Below are 12,866 nucleotides of genomic sequence, written 5' to 3' on the forward strand. Positions count from 1 at the left end.
CTCTTTTGTAACACGCTGGAGAGGAAATGAAACATGACAAAAGGACAGTCGCAAATGGCAATGGGGGCAGGGGGCAGATTGGGATAGTTGAGTGAAATTCTTTCCCCCCTCCAGGCCATGAAGACCATTTACGAGGTCCTTTTCCTATGGGGATACCGAGAAGCCATCCTGGAAATGTATCCCCAGCTGCTCATCCTCTGCGTCAGGCAAGTGCAGTATGTGATGGATCTGCGCTTGCCAGGGACCTACATGGCCAGCGAGACATCCAGCCCCGAGGAGGGATCCAGCTGCCTCAGCCCCCTAAGGTAATGACTGAAAGGAAAAGGAAGAACAGATTTGTTCTGCTAAACACCTGGGGTCCGTTCATGGCCATCGGTGGTTCGGGTGCTGTCGTTGGCCCAGGCTCAGTTGGGTGCAGGTATCTCTTGAGGGAAAAGGGTTGAGAGCCGTGTGTTCTTGTGAGTCACACTCGCTCATCTGACGCCGTCCACAGGCCAGCTGCTTTCCCCACACACTCAGGCAGCAGCCATGTTTGTGCATCCATCCACCTGTGCCACCCGCCAAAGGGTCAGTGCTTTCATCACTGTCTGCTGAGCAAATCTGGGGGCCTCCGTCCCCGAACGCAGACAGAGCCACACCGGGAGCACATGGGGCCAGGCCCTGCAGGATCTCAGCCTCACAGGCAGGCAGGAGGAAGAGGGACCCGTTCATCTGGTTCTGTGGGCACAGTGAGGGGCTTCCATCTACACGGGAAAACCAGAGCGCCGGAAGACACCTCAGGTGGTGTAAACTGACATCGCTTTGCTCGCTTACACCAACTAAGGACCCGACCCCACATGCCAGCTTGAGTCCTGTTACCTGTCACAGTAAAGAGTCAAGTATTCAGCCATAGGGAGTGATGACACCAATCATCTTAAGAAGCTACATTGTCACTAATTGGTTAGAAACTCAATGAAACTGCAGTGTAGACAGGGCCCATTGGGCAGGGAAGCACCATGATATCACTCTGGATCTATCCTCGGGGAGGCTAGCTACTGCTGACCACGCTGTGTTTCCCAGGGCTCGTGCAGATTTGCCATGCCTGGGGCTGATCTCGTTGCCTGAGACTGGTATTTTCTCCTCTTTAGCACATCAGTGGAGGCTGTGAAGACTCTTTTCTCCATGCCCGGCTACTGGAAGGAATTTGCCATCATCCAGTTTCAGCAGGGTTGGGACACGATAGCCTCCCGATATTACTACTCACAGGGTGTTGGCCTGATTGCAAGGTAGGAGCCCAAAGTTTCCTCCTTACTGGGTCTCTCTTGGGAATGGGATTTCCGTGTGAAATATTCCTCTGTTCCAGGCTGCCAGCTCAGCCCAGCAACTGGAGAGGAACTCTCTCTCGCCCTTGAAAATCACAAGGGACTTTCTGTTCCATGTTCCAGAGCCATGATCGAGTGTGAGAACCCTCAGCTCCCTGCAGTTTTCAGAGAGGCAATCACCATCATCCAGAGTGAGAGGGAGGAGGAGCAGAGAACAATTGCCATGGCTTTCTGTATTGAGGTGAGATACATTAGTTGATAGGCACAAGGGGGCTTTCTGGAGAGCAGCTCAGGCCAGTAAGCTCTGGGGCACATTGTCAGCAGCTCAACAGCCTTAGCGCCAGCTAGGTCCTCTCTGCACAAGGATGGTTGTGGGGCATGGCAAAGAGAGGGAGGGAGAGACAGGGTGAGATTGCTCCTGGCTGGATGTGCCTCGATGGGATTATGGGACAAGAGGAGAGGTTTCTCCAGTGCCCCAAGACCATGCTTCTCTCCTCACCTTTTCCTGAGGTTCTGCTTTTCTTCTGTCCCAGGGGTCTCTGCATGGCGCTCAATGAGGCCTGGAGATGCCCCTTTCCCTGGGGGTTGATTTGTGAGCTGTGCATTAGTCCAACTTTTGGGAATGAACCAACTGAAACAGCAGCAACTGCCTCCCTACGCACCAGAGACTTTGGGTGGGAGTAAGTGGCCCTTTGGTAAAGACGACTGTCCAGGGAAGAGACCCCACAGGAAGACCTCTGTTCCTCAACCTGATGTTGATTTGCCTCTTTGCAGTTTCTCCAGAGTCCTTCCATTGAGACAGTGCTGACAAAATCAGAGCTCCGGGCGCAGCTCATGGAATGGACCAAGGACACAAATCCCGTCATACGTAAGCTCAGTCTGCGAGGCCTTGGCAGTATTGTGTTCCAGCCAGAAAAGGTGAGAGCCGTGGATTGCCCAGGGGACCAAGGAAGCCGATGTCTCTCAAATAGCTCGGAAACGAGAGCCAGATCCCCACATAAACCTTGTTGTTTAACACATAGCCCTCAAATGGTGGAGGTGCTTTCCTGAGCAAATCAAGGCATGACGTGCTCCCTGCTCCCATGAGCGGAGCCCTGATTGCACATGGGATGCAATGGGGGAGGTGGGGTGAGCAACGACAAAGGTTACAGTGAGCAGCTGGCACAGAGTGACAGGAGAACGACTTTCTGCCCCATTGGGGGGCTCTGCCATCCGTGGTTTCTCCTAGGCGGGAGTGGTGCAGCACGTGCTCCAGGCTCTCACCCCGGAAAGTAATGAGTTGCCTTCTTCATTCCTGCAGGTGAGATGGTTACAGGCCCAGCTGCCAGGAACCGTGGCCAAGTTTTGTGACCGGGATGGAGGGTGTGTCAAGGAGGCCATGCAGAAAGCCGGAGACATCATCTACCTCCTCAGGAGGGAGGGGCTTGGCTCCATCTCCCAGGACATTGCAGTCAGCCTTCGCCCCTTCATTGATGACGTAAGACTTGGAACCCCAGGAGAAGCCCGTTCCCCCCCCCTCCACCTGTCTCTGATGTCCTTGTCTCTCTCTCCCCATCTCCTTGGCTCCCGCCCCTCAGGCCTGCCATGGAGCCTCCAAGGAGCGCCCCCGCCATGGGTGGGGAATCTCCTGCTGAGCCACCTCCCTGTCAGAGCTCTTCTCGCCAAAGCTCAGTCTCAGCGCCATGCTCCCAGCCCCTGCTGCAGCCTGGCCTGGGGGAGAGGGGGCCTGGCCCTGGGCAGATGACCAGCTGTCTGGAGAACACAGGCTCCCAAAGAGGTGGAGATTCTCAGCAGGAAAGAGGTGGGTCGGGAATGGCCCGGCTCTCGGGGGCACCGAAGAGCAAAAGAAATGCTGTGTTTTGTAGCAGCGAATCCCTGCAAGGCTCCAGCAGCGGCTTCTCCCCTTCCCCAGACCAGTCTCCAGCAGACTTCCCTCCCTCTCCCCAAATCTTCTCGGGTTCTGGGATAATAGGCTCTCCAGACAGAAACTGCCTCTGGGACACCCTGGGGCTGCGCTGTCCTGCCCAGGGTCTCAGGCCTGCACAAGATGTCTATGGCGCTGGCCTGGTGTCCGCCCTGCTCCCCCCACCCAAGTCAGTTCACACGGGGGAACCGGAGCAGCGGGCGGATTATGACTCTGTCGCGTTCTGCTCTGATACTGCCTGGCTTTAACCGGGCGTCCCCACCCCCTGTGTGTCATTGCCAGGAGAGGGGCAGTGTGTGCTCAGCTGCCATTTCACTGCTTGGCAACGTGGTGAGCAGGGTGCAGGACCCGGACAAAGCCCTCGTGCAGCAGGAAATCATCCACTGCTTGCTCCCGCTGCTGCTGCATCTTGCAGACCAGGAGGAGAGTGTGACACTGGTAAGTGCCACGATCATTATTTCCTTCAGAGCAAAGAGCCAGAATCCCCTGGGGCCCCCACTCCAGTCATCGCCAGAGCCCCTTGCCCAAGCAGAGTCTTCTCCTTCCGGCTTCACTCCATGCTGGAGCCTCGTGCCTCATCCATCCTCACAGCACACAGCACAAGGGGTGGAGAAGGTCCAGTGTCCCCCACACTATCCCTCTCTCAGTGAGAACCCTCTTGGTCTCCCCTTCTCTTGCAGCGATGTAAACTGACGCTCTTCCGCTGCGCAGTGTTTCTCGGCTGGGCTCATTTGAAGAGGCTGTTCCGCAGCATGGCCTGGGATGGCTCCTCACAGCTCTTGAAGAGTGTCGGGAAGTGCCTGGTAGGTGAATTCCTTGTGCCTTGAGAGGGGTGAATGGGGACTTGAGAGAGACCTTTCTAACCCCACAGCCTGAGGACCCATCCGCTTCGGTCGGGTTGCAAGACGCTATTCCAGGCTCTCTGCTGGTTCATTTCTGCAGGAGTTACAATCCGTTCACATTGTTGACAGTTTCCTCCACAACTGTCAGACCTCCAAACTTTTGTCTTTTCAAATGAAAGCGGAGGTTCTGGAGAACACAACAGTGACTTCAGAGAGGTGCTGCTCTGGTGTATGGGTTCGTATTGCCATGGCCTGGCTATATGCTTTGGCTTTCCTGGAGTATTCGCTGTGGGGAGAATATGCCATTTGTATAATGTGCATTTCTTCCTTCTTTCTTTCCAGATGCAGAACAACAAGAGGCACATCCCCAAATTCCTGTTCCAGGCCCTAGACTACCTGGAAAGCTCACAGACAACAATACGACACTCTGCAGCCTTGTTCATTGGTAAGCAGAGCAAATTCACTTCAGCTTTTTTAAATGTTTCCTTCAAAGCCCTTTTCTAGACAGCTGCTCTGTTCCCTCCGACAGCACCAGAATCCTAAAACGGGGTGTGTGTGTGTGTGAGAGAGAGAGAGAATTAACATGTATTCCAAGATGAAGGGAGCAACTTAGCTGTATCGACTGCACCAACTTCCCCTGCCCACAGCAGCTCTTTGGCTGCACCTAGGGGAGATTGAATTCACATCATGCTGGTTTGATGTGAATTCAGTCTCCTTTAGAAATCAGCTTCTCAGTAACTGCTGGGCATCTGATGCTTTATCTAATGTGCTTTGTGAACAGATGTAAGGAATGTATTTAATTTCCGAAGGGTGTCCTGGGGAAATGGCTGCATCTTCAGCAGTTTTCAGCGAAGGATTTGAAAAGTAATGAGATCCATTGTATTCATTGTATGTCTAGGAAATACTATCCACCATTACTGTGATTTGTTGTCTGAAACAGTGAATGAAGATGGCATCTCCCGCCTGTATGAAGGTAAGGAAATATCTCTGTGTGTTTGTGCCTCTGTGGGAAGTACAGGGGTGCAGCAGAGGGCCCGAACACAGGTTTGAATGTGGACACAGGTCCCTCTCTGTCTAAGGACAGCGTTTAAGGAAGAAGGATGGTCATGCGAGCGTCATCGAGCTACCACAATATGTGTATGGGAGCAGGGGAATTCCATCTCTAGCTCCTAGTATAGACGTTGCCTTAAAGCTGTGTGGGGAAAGTGTCTTCATAAAGGTCTGAAAGTCTGTAATGGAAGGCCTGACAGTATTGAAAAGAGCCGTAGTTATTAAGGATGATGATGATGATGACAATTACCCTTATCACCTGCCCTCCCTGTAATGGAGTGATTGCAGGCCAGGGAGATTCCCTCCGAGATTGGTCATCAGCTCATAGGAAATCCCATGAGGGCACATGGGAAACACTTCTCCCTGTGACCTCTTGAGGAATGAAGGCACAGGGCCACAAAAGATTTCAGTAGACATTAGGAGCCTAAATCCCTTTGTGGATCTCGGCCTAAATGTTGGATGGTTTAATGTCGCTGCGGCTGTCACTTTCCTGTTCCATCGAAAGAACAAGTGCCCCCAACCGTCTGTGTGTAGGGGTGTGTGTACGGGTGTAGGCCGGCGGAGGGGGAAGTGACAAGAATGGGGTCTCCTCTCTGTGCAGGGCTAGTTTGGGAGGAGCGGAGTTGTTGTTCTTGTGCCCTTAGACTCTTGGGGAGCTAATAGCAGGGGGCGATGGCCATCGGGAGTGGAGATTTCCTAGGCACCAGGCACATCAGCACCAGAGGCTTTTCAACCCGTTTCCTCTTGGTTTCAGCTTTTCAGGAAGTGCCTTTGAAATCTGACAGGACCACGTGGTACATCCTCAACAGACATTATAAATGGTTGCAGAAGCTTGTAAATCTCATGTCGGGTTCTGCATTTGACTAGGGAACCGGGACCGACACAGAAGAGCTCTTTGTCCTGCTATGGTACGTACACCAGGCGCTTATCAACTTTTTGGTGTCCCTAGCCTCTGTTTGCCAGCAGCTAGGAATGGGTGACAGGGCATAGAGCACTGGATGATTCCTGTCTGTTCACTCCCTCTGGGGCACCTGGCAGTGGCCACTGTCGGAAGACAGGATACTGGGCTAGATGGACCTTTGCTCTGACCCAGTCTGGCCTTTCTCATGTTCTTATGTTTGGAACCGGGGCTGAACAACGAGGTGGATATTGGCAGATGACAAGATTATGCAGATTAATCAGCCTAGAGGAGACTTTGAAGAAGTTCAAAGGGATCTAATCAAGCCATGTGACTGGGCAGCACAATGGCAGATGAAAACCAGCGCTGACCAGGGCAGGGCCATACACATGGAAAGCAGTGCGGTGAACGACTCCTCCATATCGCTGGGGTCAGAAGCCAAAGCACGGCTGGTTGGGCCCAGTGGTTGGAGCAGGGGCGCTGGGGCCCAGTGCTCAGAGTGGTGGAGGTCGAGCCGAGGGGAGCCAAGGGTTGGAGCTGGAGTCAGGAGTCAAGAGCAGGATTGGAACAGGCTGGGGAGTAGAGCCAGGGCCGGATTAACGATTCCCGGCCCATGGGAGCTGCGGGGGGACGCGCGGGGGGAGGGCAGAGCCGACAGGCAAGAGCAGCCCCCGGGACAGAGGTTCCCGGTGCGGTGCTGGTCGCGGCGACGTGGCTGCGGGGGGACAGGAAGAGCAGCGCGCGGAGCCGCCTCGCCCCCACCCCAGCCAGACAGAGCCGGCCCGGCTGGAACGCAGCACACAGGGGCTTTAGAGGCTGCAGGTCGGGCCCCCCTTAGCCCTCCTCCTTTCCTGAGTGCACCATTGCCCCACTTCTGCCCCATTCCCACACACTGTTACAGGGCAGCACCCTGGAGCTGATCTCTGACATCTCTCTCCCTGGAATGAAGTCACTGCAGAGTCAGCACAACCCCACCTTTGGGCACCATGTGGGACATCTCACCCCACCGCACAGAGCCCGACATTCACACAGCTTCTCGCATGTGATTCCCTCACTCATCAGAGCCAGGCGGAGAGAGGAGAAATTCTCCCAGACTCCCTTTAACCATTGCCAGCCCCCAGGATAGCGGAGGTTGCGTGGGGTTGGGTGCTCTCTTTAAGAAATGCCAGCTCTCCGGGAAGTTGCAAATGAACATTAGCAAAGTGGGGTGGTTTTGTGCTGTGGAAAACCACCCTGCTTGAAGGTTTTGTTTTTCTAATTTGTGCTCCTGCCCTTTCTCCCTCTTCCAGACATCTAGAGGCCAACAGGAGCCAACTGAGCCCACCACTGATCCCATCTCTTGTGAGATGGCAAAGCAGCTGTTGCACGGGAAGGAGGAGACAGAAGAGGCCGAGCAGCGTGTGCCGGGGTGTACCAGCCCCACATAACCCCACAGTCTAGGCGGAGGAAGCCAAGCCCCTCCCCAGCCCTGCCGGACACGCTACAACTGGAGCACCAGTGTGAAAGGGAGCAGCTCAGCTCACGCTAGGCAGAGCGCCGAAAATGGAGGATGCACCTTGTAGGCTCCAGTCTAGAAGCAGCTGAAGCCCCGAGGCGCCGAGACCCAGCCGCACCCCCGGGTGCCTGCAGACGTACAAGGGAGATCGGAGTGTCTGGGAGTTTCCCACGCCGGGAGCCCAGAGACCCCCAGCCCGTGGCCGAGAGACTTCTCCTCTGAAGTAACCTGGGTGAACGAGCCATTGTCATGCTGAGTGACGTCAGCATGTTCTGGTTGGAACCCCACTGACTCAACGGCAAACACATTGGCCACGGACAAGGCCCTGGGCTAGGGCAAGGGGGAGTAAGGAGAGTCTGGGTCCCCCTGCCCTGGCTGCCATCCATCCTCGGGTGGCTGCCCACGTCCCCATTGCGCCACTAGACTGCACAGCCGTTGACTCTGGTCGTTGGGCCACACAGCCCCGACGGAGAGGACAGCCGCACGGACTCTGGTCGTTGGGCCACACAGCCCCGACGGAGAGGGCGGCCGCACGGACTCTGGTCGTTGGGCCACACAGCCCCGACGGAGAGGGCGGCCGCACGGACTCTGGTCGCTGGGCCACACAGCCCCGACGGAGCGGGCGGCCGCACGGACTCTGGTCGTTGGGCCACACAGCCCTGGATGGAGAGGGCGGCCGCACGGACTCTGGTCGCTGGGCCACACAGCCCCGACGGAGCGGGCGGCCGCACGGACTCTGGTCGTTGGGCCACACAGCCCTGGATGGAGAGGGCGGCCGCACGGACTCTGGTCGTTGGGCCACACAGCCCCGACGGAGAGGGCGGCCGCACGGACTCTGGTCGTTGGGCCACACAGCCCCGGTCGGAGAGGGCGGCCGCAAGGACTCTGGTCGTTGGGCCACACAGCCCCGACGGAGAGGGCGGCCGCACGGACTCTGGGCATTGGGCCACACAGCCCCGACGGAGAGGGCGGCCGTACGGACTCTGGTCGTTGGGCCACACAGCCCTGGATGGAGAGGACAGCCGCACGGACTCTGGCCGTTGGGCCACACAGTCCCGACAGAGAGGGCGGCCGCACGGACTCTGGTCGTTGGGCCACGCAGCCCCGACGGAGAGGGCGGCCGCACGGACTCTGGTCGCTGGGACACACAGCCCCGACGGAGAGGGCGGCCGCACGGACTCTGGTCGTTGGGCCACACAGCCCTGGACGGAGAGGACAGCCGCACGGACTCTGGTCGTTGGGCCACACAGCCCCGACGGAGAGGGCGGCCGCACGGACTCTGGTCGTTGGGCCACACAGCCCCGACGGAGAGGGCAGCCGCACGGACTCTGGTCGTTGGGCCACACAGCCCCGACGGAGAGGGCAGCCGCACGGACTCTGGTCGCTGGGCCACACAGCCCTGGATGGAGAGGGCGGCCGCACGGACTCTGGTCGTTGGGCCACACAGCCCTGACGGAGAGGGCGGCCGCACGGACTCTGGTCGCTGGGCCACACAGCCCCGACGGAGAGGGTGGCCGCACGGACTCTGGTCGTTGGGCCACACAGCCCTGGATGGAGACGGCGGCCGCACGGACTCTGGTCGTTGGGCCACACAGCCCCGACGGAGAGGGCGGCCGCACGGACTCTGGTCGTTGGGCCACACAGCCCTGGATGGAGCGGGCGGCCGCACGGACTCTGGTCGTTGGGACACACAGCCCTGAGTGGGAGGGCAGCCATTTTGGCTCTGGCCATAAGGCCAAAGCACCCTGAGGCTAAGGACAGTTATTTAGTTTCACCCATGGGACCTCGCCCCTTTACCCCTAAGGCATCGCCCATCTGTCACCATAAGACCCACACCATGATATAAGACTTTCGGGGTCAGGATGCAAATATGAGTAGAAGCAAGGAGTAGCATGTGACCCCTCTAAGGGCTCCTGCCACTCCTCTACCAATCTGGGGCTGTTTTATCTCTATCCATCTGCCTCAGGAATGGATTTGACCAATGGGGGAAAGTTCTGCGGCAGAGTGACCCATCCGGAAGTGGGTCACGTGACCCCTCCGAGAACTCCTCCCAGTTGCGGTGAGCCTCAGCCCCTTAGGACCAGCCAGAGAGGGGATTTCACCAAACAGGGTAAGTGCCGTGGTGGGGTGACCTGCCCGCAAGAGGGGCCCATCACCGCTCCATGAAATCCCCCCACCGTCCTCTACTAATCGGTCAGGGTTTCACACACCCCATAGGCCATCCCAGAAGGGAAACGTACCGATCAGAATAGGCAGTGCCCGAAGGTCTAGGCCAGAAGCCGCCGATCTCTGGAGCTCCATGTTTGCGTGGCTGGCAGCATCACCCTGGAAGTCACAACACAACACTGCGTGGAAGAGCCCGTCTCGTTCCAAGGATGTCTTTTGCAGAAATTGTGGCCTAGGCCTTCGGGCTAAACCTGTTCTGGATTGGTACACGTTTCCCTTCTGAGATGGCCTAAGGTGGGAGTGAAACCCTCTCCAATTGGTAGAGGGCGGAGTGGGAACTTTTTAGGGACCACGGGATCCTGTTGCGGGCAGCACACTCCACTATGGCACTTCCCCTATTTGGTCAAATCCCCTCTCGGGGTGGTCCTACAGGGCAGACGCCCACTTCAATTAGTAGAGGACAGAGGGAGGAGTTCTCAGAGGGGAGATACAACCCCCTTCTGGATGGATCACCCTGCCCCGCAATGTCCCCTGATTGGTCAAATGCATTCTCTGGGTGTGTAAAATGGTGTTTGCCCCTGCCAAATTTTCGTAAAAGAAGGGAAGAAAGGCATGTACGTTTTATGTTATCTATAAGGTGGCCATCTTGGACTTGGCAAAAGAATTTGGTGACCTTTTGCCATTGGCGATATTAGTTTGGGTTGGGAAGCACACTCCCACGCACGGATTGAATCCGCGTAGACAGGGTCTAACATCCAGACAGAGACGACGCAAAGAGGGATAGGGAGGGTTTTTAGTTAGGTCTACTCACCCGGTCCTGTGTCCATCATCGAAGTCTGTCCCTGACGTCCAATGACAAGAGAGCAGAAGCTGTCCATCGCTCTCCCTGCAAGAGAAGGTAGAAAGCACATCAACATTTCCTCGTGGGTGTAATTGTTTGTGAGAGTGGAGCATTTCCAGAGTTAAAGTTTTGTTACTCCACCCCTTCTCTAGCCTATCCTAGTCCTTTCCCCCATCGTAAATAAAGTCTTGTTTGTGTGGTTACCACTGTGTTGCCTTATTTTCGTGTGCTAAGGCAAGCTCTGACAGACGGGATTACAGAGGGGACTATGTGGGAAGACTTTACTGTAAGATTCCCCGCATCTTCTGAATGGGGTTTGGGTTCTGCCCTCTTTAAAGGAAGGAAAAATCCTGACAGGTGATCCTAGGGGGCTGAAACCCTCTGTGATGAGTTAGTAATCTGTCCTGTTCACCACTCTAGGATGGAGTCTGGGGTGCAGGCTCTGGGATGGAGTTTGGGTGCTGGGTGCAGGCTCCGGGCTGGGGCACAGGGTGGGGGTGCAGGATGGGTGGAGGGGTGCAGGCTCTGGGAGGGAGTTTGGGGATGGGATGGGCTGCGGAGGGAGGGTCTGCAGGCTCTGGAACGGAGTTTGGTTGTTGGCTCTGGGCTGGGGTGAGGGGTGGGGGTGTAGGAGGGAGTTTGGGTTCAGGAGGGGGGTGTGGGAAGGGGATGGGGGTGCAGGCTGTGGGATGGAGTTTGGGTGCTGGGTGCAGGCTCTGGACTGGGGCAGGGCCTGGGGGTGCAGAAGGGGGTGAGGGATGCAGGCTCTGGGTCAGAGTTGGGGTGCAGGCTCTAGGCTGGGGGTGCAGGCTCTGGGAAGGAGTCGGGGGGCCAGAGAGGGGTGTGGGCTCTGGGACGGGGGGTGGGGGCATTGGGGAGGGGACTTCCATCACATGTGACTTCCTTCCTCCCCTGCTCCCCCTCCTCATAGTGTCACTGGGGCTGGGGACAGGGCTGCCCCTTGCCCAGTGTTTGCAGGAGGGGTGGGTGGGTGGATCAGAGGGTCAAACACTCACCGAAGCCCCAACGGCTGCTCAGGTGAGTCAAGCGGGTCCACTCCAGATGTCTCCCGCCAGAAGCCCCCTCGGCGTCTGGTGCCGGGAGAGGGGGGGGGGGGCTGCCAGGCATGTGTGTGCCCCCTCCCGCTCCCCCTTCCCAGGTGCTCTTGTGCGCGGCTGGAGCTGCCGGCAGCGGAGGCCAGGGCGACCCGCGCTGCTTTCACTCAGGCAGGGGGCTCGGGGGCCGGGGGGGGCAGACGCGATAAATCGATCCCCGAACACTCTCCCGTCGACTCCTGTTCTCCACCGCCGCGAGAGGGGCAAGCGGAGTCGACGGGGGAGCGGCAGGAGTCGACTCACCACCGTGAAGATGCCACGGTAAGTCCCTCCCCCAGCGTAGACCCGGGCTAAACAATTCCCCTTCCCTCAGCCTCTCCTCGTCAGTCACGTGCACCAGCCCCCAATCATGTTTGTTGCCCTCCGCTGGACTCTCTCCAATTTTTCTACATCCTTCTTGTAGTGTGGGGACCAAAACTGGACACAGTACTCCAGACGAGGCCTCACCAATGCCGAATAGAGGGGAACGATCGCGTCCCTTGATCTGCTGGCAATGCCCCTACTTATACAGCCCAAAATGCCATTGGCCTTCTTGGCAACAAGGGCACACTGTTGACTCCTATCCAGCTTCTCGTCCACTGTCACCCCTAGGTCCTTTTCTGCAGAACTGCTGCTGAGCCATTCGGTCCCTAGGCTGCAGCGGTGCATGGGATTCTTCCGTCCTAAGTGCAGGACTCTGCACTTGTCCTTATTGAACCTCATCAGATTTCTTTTGGCCCAATCCTCTCATTTGTCTAGGTCCCTCTGTATCCTATCCCTACCCTCCAGCATATCTACCACTCCTCCCAGTTTAGTGTCATCTGCAAACTTGCTGAGGGTGCAATTAATCCCATCCTCCAGATCATTAATGAAGATATTGAACAAAACCGGCCCGAGGACCGACCCCTGGGGCACTCTGCTTGATACCGGCTGCCAACTAGACATCGAGCCATTGATCACCACCCACTGAGCCCGATGATCTAGCCAACTTTTTATCCACCTTATAATCCATTCATGCAGCCCATACTTCTTTAACTTGCTGGCAAGAATACTGTGGGAGACCGGATCAAAAGCGTTGCTAAAGTCAAGGAATAACATGTCCACTGCTTTCCCCTCATCCACAGAGCCACTTATCTCATCATAGAAGGCATTTAGGTATGTCAGGCATGACTTGCCCTTGGTGAATCCATGTTGACTGTTCCTGATTACCTTCCTCTTCTCCAAGTGCTTCAAAATGGATTCCTTGAGGGCCTGC

This window comes from Eretmochelys imbricata, chromosome 11 (genome assembly GCF_965152235.1).
Source record: "Eretmochelys imbricata isolate rEreImb1 chromosome 11, rEreImb1.hap1, whole genome shotgun sequence".
Classification (NCBI taxonomy): domain Eukaryota; kingdom Metazoa; phylum Chordata; order Testudines; family Cheloniidae; genus Eretmochelys; species Eretmochelys imbricata.